Genomic DNA, 20,685 nt, shown 5'->3' on the forward strand with positions numbered 1-20,685 from the left:
TTCTTATGTCCTACAGGTAGATTTTATCATTTAGCTTTCTCATATTCTATACATAAATCGTATCATTATATTTTCGATGAAATCTCGGAATGTGTTCAACATTTGTCTCAGATAAGGAAATATGTATGTACTCTTGAATTTATCTATGTTGTAATAAGATCAAGAATAAAGTTTTCATTGCAAAGAATTTGGATCAACCTTGTAAGTTTTCTTTACTATATGAAATTATTGGTTTATTGGATGCCAACTAGTTAGGGTTGAATTTGTTTTTGTTGTAATGAGACTAAGATTTGGCATTTCAATCAGTGGAATCTACCATGTAAGATTTTTTCACTACATGAAATTGTTGATTTGTTAGAGCCCAACTCATTAGGATTATGAAGATTCCTCTCTCATGAGAATATTTATGAATTCTCTATTCTTGCTCAAAGAATTACATATTACAGAAAGGTGGAAAATAAATGAGTTGCAACTGAAGGGTTTCTATCTTAAAATATGTGGAGGGAGTGTAAAATAATTTTCGGTTGCCTTCAAATATTTTGGAGCACGCACTGAAGGGTTTCATTTTCCTGGTAGTTAATTCCATTTATACTATCCCATTGCTTCTACAAGCCCTCTCCAAAGTTATCTCTTAATTATCTTGGAGGAAAAATGATTACTTGATTGGAACCCACATATTAAAATTTTATTAGGACCAAGGGATGAGAAAGCTTCATATTATTCGATCTCTTGAGCAAGTTAAAATCATATCGAATAATTGCCTTTCTATTTAATTGATACAACAATCACTCTAACATTTGTTAGGATTTTGAGACCTTTTTCAATGAGTTTTTCTTTTCTGAAAGTTGTGTTCTCAGTTAAGGAAATTAAAGAAAAGGTGAAAATGATGCAATGGAAGGATTTTCTGTTTTAATGCCTAACAATGCCTTGTTAATTTAAAGGGCTTGATATTTTCTTGACTCAAGATTAGTCTCATTTGACTTCCTAGCATTGCTTTTAATTTCATTTTGGTCATGTTTATATTGCTATCCTTGAAGTTGGTCATATGTTGTGTGTGTAATATGAAGTATTAACTATTAAGCACTCTCAAAGGAGATATTGATGGATGACTAACTTTAAATGTCCCTACCTGAGACTCTAGTATTACATGATCATGCAAAGAAATTATTAATCAATATTAAAGGGAAGATGATTAATGTGAAATGCTTCTTATCTTGTCATATAATTACTACATTTTGGCCCCCAATAATATATTTGACGCTACTTATTGGTTGTTACTTCTAGAGATTCCCTTTTTCTCAGGAAAACATCTAGGATAAATGTTCATTGCATTGGCATTGGAATTCTTCAAAGAGGACTTCACCAAAAGTAGTAGATGACATGGGAGAAATTAGTAAAGTGAGTGGATAAACACTAGAGAAACATCAGGGAACCATAATTTCTTGTGTACTTAGATTCACTCCAAATTAACTAGTCACAAAAATTACCTTTTTCTGAATATTTTCATGTATACATAAATACTCAAAATGAAATTTCAGACTAATTATTCAAACTAATAATTATCTGATAGTCATAATTTTATAATAGAATAGTATAATATGACTAATATTATAGGACACAACTGTAGGGTATGAATATGAGGGGCATTATGACAATATATGTACATTTCTCATTGTATTAGACAATAATCTCTGAGAGTGTGATATCCATCCAACGAAACGTACTTCTAGAGGCCATTGTGGGATTGAATTTTTTTGTTATAGTGGACTATAATGATATATTTTCTTGGGCCTTAGCGTTCTGATTCCCTAAGGTTTTGACACTTGTCACAACTAGCACCTTCATTCAACCAAGTGAGTTAGTCATTTTGGAAAGCTAAATCACTTTTTCTCCACAATCTAATATGATGTTGTATCAATTTGATGATCCTAAAAACAGATGTCATAATATACAAGAACTTTTACCGTGGGCAAAAGAATATCTAAATTTAAGGAACATGACTCTTTTAGAACAAGAAATAATGATATTTTTTACACTGATCTTTTTTTTTTCCATTTGTTTTCACAAGTTATTTACTATCTAATATTCTTAGCATGTAACTTAGTTCATATGATTGTGCCTAATATCTCTTGAAGGTTGGATACTAAGTTCCTAAGGTGTTATTTTCTATGGTAAAGTGTTTTATTTTCTCTTTTTATACAGGTCATCTAGCCGCATAGTGGCCACTCTCGCCCAACTAAAAACTATTGCCTGACTGAAGAAAAATTGTTTGAATTTCTTAGTTTTCTAGGGAAAAATGGCTTTGACATTATTGATGTTCAGGTATATATCAAATAAATCCTTTATAGTTACTTTATTTTATATTCCAACGTTCATCGTCTTTGATGTGTTATACTCTACGTTGTATCTTCATTCATTTTTAGAATATGAACTCAATATTTATAGTAAGAAGTAGGAATTGAAGAAAGAGAATAATAACACTAGAGTGAAAAATGTAGAAAGAGAGAGAAGAGAACCATTCTAGTGATGCCCTTAAAGCCAATATCTTGCATGAGACACACACATACCTACTGATGGTCAAGTCTTTAGAGTTGGTGAATTCACCTACAATGCCTTGGCAAAATAATGATAATGTTCTAAAGTGATGAAACACTATTTCGTGTGTGAATTGTAGTCCAACCAATATTAAGTTGAAAACTCGTACTGTAATACTTGAAATTTCATATAATATAATTTACATGGTTGAAATTATTTATAGTTGTATTTTATATTATTTAGAATTGTAATAAACATATGTAACTTTGTGTTTCACATTAGATGAACATGTGCATTGTATGACATTTTTTTAGTTGATTCACAAAAAAAACTAATTAATTTATGTTGACCAATATTGAACACATAAAATCAATATAAAACTACTAAATTAATAGTTCATATTGATTAATGATGAACACAAATAAAATGAATATATGACTAAATTAGTCGTTTATAATAATTATTAATGAAAGTAAATGAAATGAATATAAACTACGAAATTAGTCATTTATATAATGAATATAAAACTACAAAAAAAAGACAAATGAATACTGCAAATGATAAATTTGTGATTAGAAATGACGACTAAATTTTTCATATATATGACTATTAGTAGTTAATTTACAGTATCTTATAACACAATGAAAAATTAGTCATATTTCTTTGGTCATTAATTGCTTTCAAACAATGAATAAAATTTTCATATATATGACTATTAGTAGCTAATTTACAGTATCTTATAACATGACCAACATTTTGGCCATATTTCTTTGGTCCTTAATTTATTTTCTCAGATGAACATATAGTAATGTATTTTGTTGTCTATTTGGTCATTCATTGTGACAATTAATTACTAAATAAATGACGAAATATACTACTTGGTGATAAAATTGAGACAATCAATTAATGACTAAGTTACAAATGACTAAACGTTGGTCATGTTATAAGATACTGTAAATTAGCTACTACTGGTCATCAACTGAAAAATGGTCATTTATATGCAAGTTTTAGTCCTTTTTTTGTAACTAATTAGCCATTTTGTACTAGTGGTTGGCGAAAGGGCCAACATTTAGGTTTCTTTTGGTTGGGAAGAATAACTTTGAACCTGGGTCAGGCCCCCTTAAGCAAACAATGGTACATCAAGTTGCCTCAAGGTGCTTATCAAGACCAATTCCTTGGAAATCACCTTCCTTACTCACTTCTAGTTACTAGTTCACTATGAAACTGGTACCCATCTGCTTATATCTTTGAAACATAATATTGCTACCCACATCTCTGATCATATCCATGAATGGAGATGTTAGCGTTCCCTTATCAAGTTTGATATACCAGATGAATTGTTAACTGAATGGTTTACCAAATCATTCATTAGCAAAATTGATGTAGAAATGGCTATGGTAGGTTGTGTAACCTAAGATCAAACCATTTCCCATGACTAATATTTAGATTTAGTGTATTCCCAATCTGGCACGTTATATGATCTCTTGCCTGATGCTCCGAGACCATCTACGAATCCAACATCTTCTAAACCTCCAAATGTACCACATGTTGATGGTATTATTGAATCAGTGAGTTAAACTTCTAGTAAAGCTTCTTCGCAGAAAAAATTTGTTTCGAATTCTGCATCCAATCCTCCTTCAAACCCCTCTTCAAAATCCCTTTCCAAATCCTAGTAAAGCCTTTTAGGTTAATTTCATTTAGTCTACGGCGACAGACAAATTCTCCAAAGGTAAAAAGAAGGGTAAAGGAAAATAAAAATATGATACCCCAAAATAGGATCCTCCAAAATCATCTACTAATGATGCATCTAAATGTAAGCCCAAATATCCTTGCCTCATTTGTGAGGAAGATCACTATACCAATGATTTTCCCTGTCATGCAAAAGTTAGTCGCTTGTTAAAAGGCACTCAAGGGACACCTGCTATACTGAAAGAACCTTTCCCATCACAGAAAACCCAATTGGTAGAATAACTGCAATCTTCTACATCTTTCGGTTCTCAGGTTTATATGACTGGAAAAATGCCTATTTCCATTGCCACCCAGTCAAAAGACTATCAAACTCCTCTTGAACAGAACGTGGAGAAAGAAGTTATTGATAGAATTTCTACTTCTACTCTAGGCAGTTCCGGTCCTCTTTATACTGAGAGACCTATTAATGACTCCATTACCTGAAAACCTTCCAAGGGTGTCCTTCGGAAATCATCTTACAATGTGAATGTGTTAGACACCCAACATTACAATATTGTTGAAGATTTAGCTTAAGCGCCTTCAACGATGTCTGTCTTGGAAGTTCTAGAAACTTATCTAATGTAGAAGAAAGCATTACTATTTACCATAGGAGGAATTGACCCTGCGGATTCGAGTTTGATTACTTTTAACATGGAAAATCATGTTCCTTGTCTTCCCCATTAACTTGTATTTTTAATCCAAGTCATTATAAAAGGTAAGATGATTCACTGGACTATGATTGATGAGGGTGCCTCCACTTGCATCATGTTTGTTTCATTCTGGAAAGATATTGACTCTCCACCTCTCTACTAGTCTCTGAACACCTTAGAAGCCTTTGATGGAATACGATCTCATCCTTATCTTATTGTCATGAGTTTTCCTATCACGTTGGAAGGGAAAACTATTGAATTAGAAGTAGAAGTCATTGATGCAAGTTTGAATTATAACCTTCTACTTGGACGAAGTTGGACTCATTTTATGTTTTTCATGGTTACTTATTTGTTCTGTGTGATCTGTTTTCGTCATGAAGGAAAAATAGTTACCGTTGATCAGTTAGCCCTTCTCTCTTCTGGTTATTTAAATAGCAACGTGCTATATATGGGAAATACCAACATTTCTTATGGGAGTGTTGGGATAGGTCTTTTTAAATCCTCTTCTCCTATGGGAACTTTTTCACTCCCACCTCCTCATGTTGTTTCTATCAACATGATCTCAAATTCTTACGATCCTTGGATCATTCCTGCTTTCGATCAAACTGATTCTTTTGGTGATGTTATTCCACTCAACCTAGAAAAAAAAGATTATAAAGTTGTTGTTTTGGCTTCAACGACCGCTTGTGAAAGTCATGTGATTTTAGTATGCATCTAGATGCATATTCACAGTCCCCTTGGCTTGGTTCTTTAGATTTTCTAGATCCTTTGAATGAGACATTTACCACTGACAAGAGTATCACTGCAATTATGTATCTTGAGGAAACTCCCTAGAATGATGCTCATCATCGTTCCTTGTTTCTCCGAGTGTTGAAGAGATTTCATCATGTTTGGATACCTTTGTTTCCCATACACTCACCCATATACTTCAAACAACCATATTGCTGCATGAAGTCTTGTTTGAGGAAAACATTGGGAACATTACTACTACCATGCCTATCGACATTTTTGTTAAACCAAGAATTGTTGAGAGTATCCATGTCGGGGTTTCTTGTTCTCTTAATGAGATCAAGATTTACACTTCCCTTTTTAAGGAATTCCACAATGTGTTTGCCAATTCATATGAAGAAATTCATGGCATTGATCGAGTATACTTGTGCATGAAATCCCTACTTATCCAGATGTGAAGCCTACTTTTTAGCATTGCGTCAAGTGTAGCCTAGAAAGCCAATCGCTATAAAGGGAGAGGTTGAAAAAATTCTAAAGGCTGGTTTCATTTACCATATACTATTGACAGATTAGGTTTCTAACATTGTCCTTCTGACTAAACAACAAGGGACTATCCACGTTTTTTTGTTATTATTGCGATATCAATTAGGCATGTCCCAGAGATAATTATCCAACTCCTTTTATTGATTAAATCATTGATGAGTGTGGTGAGAGTGAGATTTTTTCTTTTATGGATGAATTTTTTGGCTACAACCAAATTAAAATTCTTCGTGAAAATCAACATAAAACTGCTTGTATCTATCCATGGGGAAACTTTTACTACGAGAAACTCCCTTTCAGTCTGAAAAATGTTGGTGCTACCCTCCAACAAGTGATGTCTTATGCTTTTCATGAAATAAAACACATTGTTCAACCATATATTGATGACTTACCAGATCATTCTGCTAAGTTTCATGATCATCCTGACCACATACGAGTGATTTTTCTTCATTACAGAAACTAGAAAATTTGTTTAAATCCACATAAGTGTGGCTTCTGCGTTGAATATGGTCATCTCCTAGGGTTTGTGGTTTCTAAAGAAGACACCTGGATTGACCCCCTCAAAGTTGAGGCCATTGTAAATTTACCCCCTCCATCATCTTTACATCAGTTGTAGATCTTCCAAAGGAAAGCTAATTTCCTTCGTCATTTTGTACCCAATTATGCTGAGCTTGCGAAGGGATTTAACCATTTGCTGAAAAACGGGATCCCATTTATTTGGGATGAAATTGATCAAAAATATTTTGATGCATTAAATAACACCCTCATTAGTGCTCCTTTACTAGATCCTCCCGACTATCACCGCGATTACTTCTTGTACTTGGTTGTAGCCGATAGTACTATTGCCATGGTACTAGTGCAAGACGATAATGATGGGAATGAAAATGTGATCTACTACTTAAGATGGAATCTTATCGATGATAAAACTCGATATGCCCATGTCAAGAAAATTTCTTTAGCATCTATTCATGTTGTTTGCACTGTTCAATTCTTTCAAAACTATATTCTTTTATGAAAAACCATTATGATTTTTGATTGCAACCCCATGACCTACATTTTGACTCGTCAGTTGCTAGGGGGGAAATATTCTAAGTGTATTATTATCCTTCAAGAATTTTATTTGGAGTTTACTACATCTAAATCAAAGAAATTGTTGGTTTTCACTAAATTGGTTTTTTCCCTTCCCTCCGCAACCACATATGTGGCTTTTGATGAGCTCATTCCTAATGAGACTCTCTTTCTTATCAACACTCTTGACCCATGGTGTGGGGATACTATTATCTATCTCCAGACCCAAACTTTTTGATTAGAGCTGTCCAACTCTGAATACCGTCGCATTCGACATCATTCCCAACCATATCAAATCATTTTCAATACTTTGTACCATGTTGGTCTCGATTCTATTCTTCGTAGATGTTTGAAACTCGAAGAAGCTGAGAGAGTCCTCAATGAATGCCACTCTCCGTCTTGTGGTGGTCACATGTCAGGGTATGCTAATGCTAAGAAAAGCCTTCTTGTTGGTTATTTTTAGCCTTCCATCTTTAAATATTACATTTTAGAAGTCCATTAATGTCACGGTCGTGAGATTTACAACTGTGAACAACATGCCCCACCTGCAACCCTACACCCAGTTGTTACCATCGGCCCCTTTGTTAAATGGGGTATTTATTTCATGACATGTAACCCTCGCTCATATCGGGGGAATGATTATATCATTGTCACCATTGATTATTTCACTAAATGGGCCGAGAAAATGCCTACACGTGAAGCTGACGTTAAAATTTCTACTTAATTTATTTTCAACCATGTCATAACTCGATTTGGTGTCCCTCAAGCCATCGTTACTAAGCATGAACCTCATTTCCAAAATTACATGATGATAGAGCTTATTTATCAGTTGGGTTTGCATCACAACAAATCAAATCCTTATTATCCACAAGCCAATGGCCAAGTTGAGGCACTCAACAAATTCCTGGTTACTATGCTTCAATGCACCATTGGGATGCATAAACAAAATTGGCATCTTATGTTATTATGAGCTCTTTGGGCTTACCGAACCACAACTAAGACTGCCACAAGATTTACCCCCTTTCAATTGGTGTATGATCTAAAGGCAACACTTTCAATTGAGTGTGAAATTCCTTCATTGAAACTAGCCGTCAAATTACTCCCTAATACCTCACCTGAAGAGGAATGTTTACTTTACCTCGAAAGGATCAATGAAACTCACTACTTCACAATGCTAGTAGTTGAAGCCCAGGAGAAACGACCTAAAGCTCAATACGATAGAACTATTTCCCCCTGTGTTTTTGCTGAGGGTGACTTGGTCTTGCTTTATTATCAAGCCAATGACAAATTGGTAGCTAAGTAGTTTGAACCAATGTGGCATGGGCCTTACATTGTCAAATGCATTTTACAAAAAGGTGCCTATGAGTTAGTAGACTATGATGGAAATTCTTTGGCTGAGCCCTAAAACGGGCTTTACCTGAAGATGCATTATGTGTGATTATCCGTGTAAATACTTATGTGCATTAGTGTGTTTTCATTAGTGTGCAGTGTGATTTTGGTGTGTTATTTTTCTTTTGCAATGTTTTCCTCTACTTACCTCATGCTCTACTTGGTTTGTAGATGTCATCCAACGATTATGTCAAATTTTTTTATGGTACTTGCGTAATATGCATAATATGTCTTCCACTGCATGGGAAATCTATGGCCCTAATGGTGAGTTAGTGCGGTCATCGAACTTTTTTCAAAGATATCGCTCTTGGCATTACTGAGATAATTGTAAAACTTGATTCACAGTTCCTTGTGCTATAGCTTAATGGACAATATTCCGTTAAAATCCCTCAAATTTTCAAAATGCATTTGTGAGTTCATTTATTGGAATGTGAATTTGATTTTATTACTTATCATCACATTCCAAGACGCATGAAGCCATTAACATATGCATTGGCTAACTATGTTTTAGATAGATATTGTGAAACTTATAAATCATAAAGCATCACATATCAGACATGGTAAATAGGAAAACATGTATCTCTCTCTCTCTCTCTCTCTCTCTCTCTCTCTCTCTCTATATATATATATATATATATATATATATATATATATATATATATATATATATATATATATATATATATTTGAAAAAGAGTTTACTACATCAAAATAAAAAAACTTGTGCTCCAAGACAAATGGCTTTATAAGCCTACATAGTGCAGAAGGTAAACTAGAAGTCAGATATTTTCCCACATGGTGCTCATGATAGCATGAGACAACTCTAATGACTCAGCCCAAAAATCGACGTATACTAGCATAAACTCCTACAATTTTCCTTTGATAGCATAATGGTACCTCATCGATTAAGACATACTCTGGAATCTCCCTGGTTAAAACTTCCAGATTACGCTCTACGTCGATGATGGGATCCTCTCCCTCCACATATGGAGGAGCCTCCTCAATCTAGCATGCCACTCGCCTAGATATTGGAGAAACCCCTAGAGGTCTCTTTGGTCCAACATTTTCACAACATTATAAGTCAAATATTAGTACACACATATAAAAAAAGCGATAAAAAATTTGAAAGATTTCAAAACCTGAATTAGTCCACTATGCCCCTGGAGGGAGTAAAACATATGAATCTCCTCGAAAATGTGTGCCTTCATATGCCTAATCATCCACCATGATTATTTGTTGATGAAGTCATCCAAAAAATTTTGGAGGGACTGACATTTGTTGACCGCCTCCATGTCGAGGCATCAAATCTCCCCATCTAAATAATCATGGATCTCTAGGTGTTGGTGGATCCACTTCCAACCACTGATAGCAGAACAATGGCATACATTCTAGGATGAATGTCACTAGAATAGATTTGAAACCAAATTGTTTTAGATTCCCCGACTTGAACTTGGTTAGCTAGCGCTTCATACACACCAATAAGTTTCATAGCTGTTGAAAACCATGTGATTTAGGCACTCGATCACACACTGGAAATGATACTTTGTTGCTTCATGCAATGCTTGCACCCTAGATATTTAGGCTATAGTGTGCAAGATTGTTTGTAATGGGAGGTTGGTAATGGTATTTATGTCAAGTTTCCCGATGTTGGTCTTCTTGGGCCCCGGACAATGCCTTGCAATGAGAATATTTATGCTCTCTCCTCTAGTATGTGATCTAGATAATTGCACCCATTGTCCCTTTTTAGACAACTCAGTGATGACGTAAATGTTGGTTACCTCTACTTTGAGCTCTTAATCCCTGAACATAAATAGTTGGCGATCTACATCCCACCAACTGATTAAGTGTTGCAATAACTCAGGTTGTGTTCTAATCCAGGGAATCAAGAAGAGCTTGAGAAATTCACATGCTCATAGGGAATCAATATAGTCTTCATCCTGCATAGCTTGATGGTCTTCAGCTTCATGACTCCTCTCTTTCTATTCAATCACCATTTTGGACTAGTTATCTTGCAAAAAATCAATAAACCAACATTTAATGAGCATCCATGGAGACAAAATCAAAGATTAATTATTTCACATGGAAGATTTCACTTTAAATTTTTTACCTCGGTGCCAGTGTGCAAATTTAGGAATTTCCTTGCTCTGTTAGCACAAGGGCCTAATTGACCGCAAGGTGAGAAATGCAAGTCTGAAGGGTGAAACCCACGCTTGTCACCCATGATGTAAATTATTTGTAAGTATTCCTTGTAGCCTACCCTATGGATAAAAATTCATAAAATTACTACCAAAATGGAGGGAAGAGACAGATCTCTTACCTGCAACAAGTGGCTCGACAAATGGTGTCTCAGATTGTTCGTGCTCCTTGCCTGAAGATCAAGGAGAAATGAGGTAAAAATTCTCTTATAATTGCAAATTGGTAAACTGGTAAAAATAACTTACTTTTTTCCATATTTGTAGTTTTTAAATAATATTTTTACCAAATTACAGCATATTTCACTCATTTTTTAATATTTTTCCTCGAAATCGGTAATATGTGTTTCCTTATGCAATGACATGTCATATGTTCTTGGCCATGGTCATTTCTCTTGACTGATTCAATGAGCTTTATTTTATCACTTTTTTAGACTCATTAAAAATAAATGAAAAAGTGACTCCCTGGAGTCATCTTTAAGCTCTTTTTTGACTCTTGAAAAATCAAAAGATTGTCGAGTACTTGTCATTTCGAACTCGTAAAAGTAAATGAAATGAGGTCTACTTAGTATAAGTTTAACCTTTTTCCAGACAGAGTTAGACTATTGTACTAAAAAGGAATACCTTAGTAGAACATGGCTAAGAGGTTCTCTTAAATATTGTCTTCTACCTTTCCAAGTTCAAGAGACAATTTACGAAAAGGGACCTTTAGAGTTTTTTAGATTAATTTTCAAACTCTTTAAATATGAAAAAGATATTGAGTTTCACCTCTGTCAAACTTGTAAAACTTAAATGACACTGGACTTTTCACCATGATGAGGCCGAGTTACTCCTTCTTCTTACTCACCAAACTTACTAGGATGGATTCATCTGAAGGATGAAATTATATGGCAATCATATGTTACTCCCTTCAAGCTTGTGATAAAAATATATGGGGTACTCACCAGAAATGGTGGGGGAAAAAGAGAAAGAATTCATCTCTTGTATTTTGTAAAGGCAACATGTCACTCTTGAACATGACACTCATTTGTTTCTTGTGTCAAGTTTGGGACATCCTAACATGGTCACTTGCCTTCTTGGGTTTGGGGAATCAATTTTTCCTCTCATCTAATCATATCGTTTTGTCATAATGACCTCTAATAATATGTTTAGGAAACCGCTGCCAAAATTTAGAGTTCTGTCACTGATATGTTCAAGAGAAGTCCTCTCTGCAGTTCTTTACTACTTATACATTGTCTGACTTTCTTCCACAAACTTGGATAGCACTTATCTACTCAACTACATCCTTTTGTTTCATGTCGATGATGTGGGATTCTTTATGGCCATCCTTCGACATATCACTTCTTGTCGACGTCAGCTCAGTATTCGACGAACTCCCTTCTAGTACCTTAGAGTTTGTATGCCTCAATGGCAAGTTCTTTAAATTCAATGACAGGTTTACATAATTGACCTTTGATTGGATGATTCCATGAGTGTGCAACTTCAGCTTCATTATTCACATTCGTGGATTGTGCTGATTGTACCTTGAGAGATATTGTCATTATTGGTGGTTTATCTCATACTTGTTAATGATTTACATCATTTACCAGTGATTAGGTGGTTTTAGATCATGTTAGACTTCAACACATCTATTCACATGTTATAATTCATACATTGATCAGGTCGAGATGGAGCGCAAGACCCTGGATTTTATCTGATAAAGTCCAAGTTGCATGGAGTTATGAGTTGTTCATGATTGTACACATGTTTCCTCTAGAAAGATGGTTGTGACCATATGGTGCATCCATATTCATGATCCTTTTTATTGAGATGGCTACGACCATATCGAGGATCTTTTCACATGATCCCTCCTATTTGGATGACTATCTCCATATCGTAGATTCACATATTATTAGATGCCTATTCGTGTATCATTAGGAATGATCATCAAAGATGTCAGATATGTATATGTATATGTATATGCTTGATTTTGACTTCCCCTGATGATGTTGTTCTCATCCTTGTATCAACTTGTAAATCATCTCAACCATCACTCCCTATCTTTCCTTCATGCTTTAGGGGGCATCTGTTACACAATATTTTTTCATATCTCCTGTTGATTTCCCATTCCATATCCTGAAGTTCCACAACATTGACTATTGTGTAGCATACCCATCATGATATATAAACCAAAGCCTCCCTAAAGCATCAAAGGAAAACTGCCCTAAATCCATTCTGGAGAAGGTTGCCTAAAAACCTAATTTTTGGCATCAACATGTTATTCTCCATTGGCTTCTCATGTTGATGGTAGGTTGCTCAGTGATGCACTCATGCTTCCAGTGTGGGTTTTCATGGAAAGACCATGCTGAACCTCTTTTGGTAGGTTTTCACAGACTAGAGGATAAGCTTTTCTCACTAGAACCTTCGAGAACATTGAGTTGGATATTGGTTGTTGTTGATATGGTCCAGCTCTCTAATTCGGGCTTCTTGATCTTATCATCATGGGATTTCCCCTTAATATTTGGACCTTCCTCCCTCTATTGTGGATCCCTAATGCCCTCTCCCTTCCTAAAAATTCACTCGCTTCCATTCCCAAATGGTTTGCCATTGATTGTTGCATCCCTATGCTGAGATTATGCTTACATGCTACCCATTCTAGATCGGAGAAGGTGTTCTTGAAGAGTCTTTCCTTGGACTTGGAAATCCACTAAAAGGAGGTCTCCAACATCGAGGCATAGGTTGAATGCTTCCCATTTTATTTTCTTAATATATACATCCGATGTTCACTTTCCATAATTGTGTAAATTTTTATGTTATTAGCTTAATGTTCCTTGATCTATTAATTAGTTTATGTTTGATGTATGCCATATATACTCTTTTATATTGCATAATACTTTGATCTTCCTTACAAGTACCTAGGCGTGAAGAACAACTAAAGAACAAGGCCTCTAGTGAAATATTCAAATCCATCTTCAAGGATTGAGTGATTAGCATCAAAGCAAGGTAGGTTTCTTCTTCTCTCTACATTTGTCAAGCATAAGCTAGGGAAGCATATGTTAGATTGTTTAGTTTTCTGCTAGACCCACTCATTGGGCTAGAGGCATAACCTCTATCCACAAAGGGGATTTTCCTTTGCAACAATTTTATTGAGGAATTTGGTTCATCTTTCACCTTCTTTTTTCCTTTGTCTTTCTATTTCTCACGATCTCCCTCTTTATATTTACATTGTTCTTGTTCCTCCTTTGATCATATTCAACTTTCCCACTGTTACTGAGCTTCCTTCAATATCAATAGCATCATATTTCATGGTTTTTAACATGGCTAGTTTTCTCTCAGAAAAATTGGGTCACAAAAATGTTGCTACATAGTTAACCATGGAAATGGTGGAAGTAAGATTTGTGTTGTTTGGAATCTTGTTATAAAATTGATTGAATCTATTTGTAAGTTCTTGTACATTCTCAGAAACCTTTTCTCTATTCCAAAGAATTCAGTAAGATAATACTGAAAATACTTCTTCCTACCCCATTAGGTGTGAAATTCACTTTCCAATTCATCCCAAGAAGTTATAGAATAAGAGGAAAGTATGTGGAACCATTATTGTACTTCTCCTTCTAATTTTTGCACAAAGAGTCTCATAGAACATACTCTTCAGCAACCATGAAATTATCAGTGAAATCTTAAAATGAACTTAGATTTTCTTTTGCAATCCTCTTCCTTTCACCATTAAACTTGGGAAACAACTTCATGTAATGTTCTGGCATTCCTTGTAACACATTTTTCAATTCCAATGGTGTATACCTTACATCCACCCATGTTAGTGTTCAGTTAAGAGGGTTCTGATTCACCATCCGTTGGGTGGGAAGATTCTTGTTCACCATGTTGATGTGTGGTAAAATTAGATTCCCTACAGTCTGAGAGACTAGGGCCCTAACCTTATTCATTCACCTAGGTGTAGATATGGGTGTAGTGGATGGTGTAACTAGTGGAGGGCTTCAATGTTCTCGTATAGGCTAAGAAATTGGTGGATAAATATGTGTAATTTGTAGTTTTTGAGATGGAAGTGTTACTGCAAGGATAATAGGTGGTAATGACATTGAGGTGGTCATGTCTGAGTACTTATTTTTTTGGTTATATAGATACACAATTTGCTTAGGATTTGGTATTGTGGGAGGTAAATTAGGGTCTAGATTATTACGTGTATGCCTTCTAGTGGAAGCCATAATGCGGGTCTAAAAATTATTAGGAACTATGTGCCAAAATGATAAAACTTTTTTGAAATGAGCATGTACAATGGGATAGCTAGGTACCTGAGCTATTGTTGTAGTGTACATGTTGAGCATTAAAATGATAATGTAGGTGTAAAAAATGGATGTTATAAAAAGTGGAGTCTCCAGGTGAAATGCACCACTGATAAACTCAAAATTTTTCCACTTGCAAAATATAATAAAATATTTCATTTTACGAAGGGAATGTGTTCAAATTGTCCATGAAAACAATTCCATGAGATGTTGTGGCCCCATATTCACACCATGTTTTAAAATGCAGATTCTAGGAACATCAAAATCTAATTTTTAATTTTATGCTTTTAAGGGTTTTGTTTCTACTAGAAATTTTTGTATGAAGGTACCAAAGTTTATAAAAAAATTGTTGGCTATGTTTTCTACATATTTTCAGGTCTAAGAATCCATAGAGCTTGGGTTTGACATAAGGGTTAGAATGAAAAAAATGGAAGCATGGAGAAAAAATATCAACACACTAAGGTGGATAATTAAGAATACATTCTTAGACTATTTGCATCAAAGAAAACAACTTATAAATTAAGAATTAAATGGTAGGAAACATAGAAATTTGAATTTATGCCTTTGACTTTCAACCCATGTGAAAATTCATCAAAATAAAAAAGGATAGTCCACGTGACCTTGATAAAATTCACAAAAATTAATGAAAATAATAAAATAGGTTCTGAGTTTCCTTTAATTTACACAATTATATTTCGATTCCATACAAGCATAAAATATACCAACATGAATCTCCATGAATAACATCTGTGATTGTATTAATATACTGTAAAAATTAAAATTACAAGTGGGTTTAACAAAATGACATGTTAAAATAAGATCACTAACAACACAAAATGCACTGTGGAATTCCTTCCTTACAAAAACATCAACATGTAGCAAAAATTTCCAATAGGATTTTGTAAACGTTTTTGTACATTGGAGTTTTTCTCTGCCATTGCATCAAAATGATGCCTACTTATAGGCTCCCTAGACCCAACCCCTTCCCCTAATACCACTATTGGTATTGAATAACTAGTAGGAATCTCTTACAAACAACTAGAAATTTCCTAATTAACTTCTTCTAGAAGTTTCAAGATGTAGGGTGGGTTCCACTGATGTTGGCTATAGGGGGTCTCTCGTTCTCACTCTCATGGATACATTCTAGTTGAAAGGAGTGCACAACATCTTGGATGGGTCACAGGTGGGGTCCACCATGGATGAGATGGAACTGATGGTAGTGGTTTTGTCTATCACTGTTGGGGTGGCCTTAAACGTGAACCTACCTCCAAAAGGGACGTATGTGGCATCACTTCTCTAACATGGGACTATATGGGTGCTATTTGAGTGGCCAATTTGTAGATATCGATCAATCCTTTCCACTATTTTCTAAACAATACATCACCTTCTTGTGCATTCAAAATGGACCCTTCCAGATTAGTTACCATGTCATATTCCATTTGTCCTTCTTCCTTGAAAATGTTCTTTAGAATGAACAAAATTTCAAAATGGTTTGCATATAGGTTGACAATTTCCTTCCCTTGTAGAGTACGAGTTTCTTCTACAAATCATTTTTGATCATTCTTGATTTCAAATACAATTTTCATGGGAGACTCCTTGCCCCTTGGAATATAAGTCTCCATTTGTATCAAATAATAAAGTCCTACATTTATCTTTGAAGCCTTGTATCTCCATTTCCAATGCATTTAGCTTCTTATCCAACATTTTCCACCAGGTTTTTCTTCCTCTCCATCAGATTGTTTCTTACTACAAGTCTACCATTATCAATATGTTATTTGGTGACATTATCATTAGGCATGTGATTTAGGAAATATATTATCACATCGGATTTGGTGGGGGAACCACCAATAGTTTTCCTTATTGCATTCCTCTCTCTATTATCCCTTATGACAATGCCTATATTTTTCTAAAGTAATTCCATCTGATCCCAATGCTTGTCCACCATCTTTATTATTATGTCCCAAATAATTATGTTTATAGATTTAAATGAGGATTTAATTGGGTGTTTCCATCTCAAAACCTTAAGTTTGGATTCAAATCAATGACCATCTTATTTTACCTAGTATATTTCTAACATTGTGCTTTCTAGTTCCTCTTCCTTTTTCTTCAATTCTTTCTCTCGACTAAAGAGTAGAACCTACAATTTATGGGAATCTTGTGACATTTTCATTGATTCAACCTGTCCTACTAGAGTGTAAGGAGTTTTATGAGACTGAGATGTCTCACCCAACTTCTCTTTCATTGCTTGGATTTTTTCCTCTAGTAGCAAAACTTTATCTTTGTATTCTTTTATTTGACTATCATGTCATAGAGTGTTTCTTTTAGCTATTGATTATCTTTCCCTACCTCTTCCAACTCATCAATTTGCATGGGATTTGCATCTATAATCTTAAGTTGATACTTCATGGTAGATTATCTATTTCTTTATTATCCAACATAGTTTTATATTTCTTGGAGTCGTGACGATATGAAGCCAAATGCATGATTGTATCCTCCAAATTATTTATCTTAATTTTTTTGGAACTACATACCATTCTCTTGTACTTCAATTTTCCACTCTTTTTGTTATACATTTCTTGTAACTAATTTCTTGTTGTGGCATTACTCGTATGTATTTTCCTATGCATCATATGAGTCATATGCATGTCCAATACCATGATGAATGTGGATGTAACATGATCAACTAATAGGGATATATAGTGGACTTCATATTCCTCCATGGATGTGACTATATCTGCTTCAGATTGCAATGTTTCCAAACTGAAAATTCCCCTCTCATGATCTAGTGCACTCTTGACTTGAATCCTAGGGAGCGACTAATTTTTTGTAATTATTATATCCCATTTCCTTTCTTTGAATGATTGTTTAGCCATTACTTGACATTTTTCTCCCTCTGAAATCTATCCACTCTTGGATACCTCACTTGACTTTACTACTTTAGGTGCTAACGTAGCAGAGGTCATATGTCAAATAGTTAAAGCCAACTTTGACTAGATTTCCAACAGGAAATTATATAGCACCAATTCGTGAGATTTTGTATCTTCTTCATTTTCATCATCTCCTTCCACTTCATATCCTTTAGCCTTCTTGGAGCTAGGCTCCTCTCCCTCATATATTTCCATGGACTCTAATGTGGTGCTTTTCTTCCCAAAGAGGCATGATGTGCTTGAATCTACATGATGTAATATAACATTGACCTCCTCCCACATAAATTTATTAGCACATTCCTCTACTATGGGATTTGGGTCATACTTATGATTTTATCTTTCCTTATCCTTTCTTATCTCATCAACGATGTTGTGAGGATCATATTTCCATGCACCTTCTTATGGGAAATAAAAAAAAATCAAGATATTCTCCACTAGATTCGAGGCACTCCTTACATTGACCATAAATGGCCCCATGTCATGAAGTAGGTTTAAACTCATAACTGCCTTCCTAGAATTCAAATGTAAGTTGTCACTGTTGAACCATTTCCTTATATACTCAAGTGAAAGGCTTCACAGATTTAGAAATGTTAGAAACTTCTATGGTTTTTCTGCTAATTTGGATACTCTTATGACTGTGTATTCCCTAAAGAGGTACTAGTCACCCACTTTGGTATTGGGACTAAACCATAATTTTTCCCTAAGGAACTTAAGGGCTCTAGGTAAAGGCTCACCATACAAATAATCATAAAGAACTAACATGAATGATGAAACATATTTTAAAAACAATTGTTATTTTCGATCTTCCTTACCACGTGCAACCACTGAAAAATAAGCATTTTGGGCTTTAAGTTCTCAAGGTAAGAATAGTTTTGGAAAATAAACAAATGGGCCATATAGTATTGATACCAGAAATGCCTCCTTTCCTCAAACTATATCAGCTGGGAATGGATCTCATCAAACAAAAACTAGGGAAGTCATATTTTGTGCAGGTCTTAATGATTGGGTGACATTAAGTAGCTAAGAAACCTAAGACCAACTCATTTATGTGGGCATCTGTATAAGACTAAGGACTCAAGAAATCATGGAAAAGTATATTTTGGGTATAAATTCAAATACCATTATAGGGTAGTGACGAGACACACAAGGGGTGAACATTCCTTCTTCAACATTTTCATTGTTCATTTACTACTTTACCTCTTAAGAGAGGCCCTTCCAATGATCTTGTAGTATTTCTTGTCTAGCCTCTATATGCCAGTCCTATCGAGGAATGATAACATATTTGCAATGGAATGTTGTAATGTTGATGAGTTCCTTATCTCCTTAAGAAGAGATGATGACACTGTGATTTGGCATATATTTTTTGACACACCATGTTACCATTTCTGGGAAATGATAAACCCGCAAGACCACTGCCAAGATAAGATTTAACTCAAACAGACTATTGTGGTCCATTATTATAATAATGGTACCTCATACTAATTGGATAGCCTTTCTGATGTCACAAATGGTCATGATAGGATCTTGGAAATCAACATCCAAGACTAAACATATACAACTCAAGTACCATTTCGTATGATCAGCATTGGAAGATGGACAATTGAAGCTAGAAAAGATACACACTAGCCAGAATCCTGCAGATATGTTAACAAAAGTTGTAACTAGGGAGAAAATGAGATTCTACTCAGTTTCAATTGGTCTTCAAGTATGATGAAGAAGATGAGAAACAGCCAGGTCCAAAGTGGAGTCATTGTCCAACAAATGAAGCAGTGGTGGAGTTTCTATAATCAGTCTCCAAGTGGGAGATTGTTGGGTGTGGAACTTGATTATATTCTTTATTTAGAGGTATCGTCACATTGGACCCCAGTTCATAATGTGGCAAAAATGCCCCCTGTAAAATGTACATTGCAAGAGGGGTCCAAGGGGGGTGACTGTGATCTTTGGGAGCCCCCCCCCCCCCTGGCGGGTGATTGGGGGAAGTGCCCCCGAAGCTAAAAATAGATGTAAAATTGCCTTGTAAAATGTTGTAATTTTGTAGTCAATCTAGGCCATTTATCCAGCAGATATTTGATGGTAGAAGTTATGTTTAATTTAGAGTTTTTTCCCTATAATGAATCTCCTCGCTATATATGAGGGAATTGTATTGCATCTATGTAGATCTGTATTCTCAGTGAGAAAGAGAGAGGAGATTATTTTAGAGCGAAGAGGGAATTACAATGGATCTACTATAGGTTGTATCTCTTTAGTTTGCTAGATAATATAAAAGGAAGGACTGGCTGTTTCTCCGAGGACGTAGCTCAAATTAGGTAACTCATGTATATTTGTGTCTTGTTTTATATGTTTTTTGTGTTTATATTTTTGCAATATATTTTATGTGGTCCATTGCTCTGTAATATATAATTTTCTAACAAATGGTATGAAAGATGAAGGTCTATTTGGCTGATAAACTCGTAGGAGAGAAGGGTTCCTAGTTTGAGTGGGAGCAATGGCGGAAGATGGTAGGATTAGGGTCGAAAAATTTAATTGCCAAAACTACCAGCTATGGAAGATGTAGATGGACGATTATCTGTATCAGAATGATCTATACCTATCATTGAGCAGAAAGACAAAGAAGCTGACAGGTATGACAGACACAGAATGGGATATTCTC

Source organism: Pinus tabuliformis, chromosome 3_2 (assembly GCF_031772625.1).
Source record: "Pinus tabuliformis cultivar Carrire ecotype Pingquan chromosome 3_2, CPIR1, whole genome shotgun sequence".
NCBI classification, from domain to species: Eukaryota; Viridiplantae; Streptophyta; class Pinopsida; order Pinales; family Pinaceae; genus Pinus; species Pinus tabuliformis.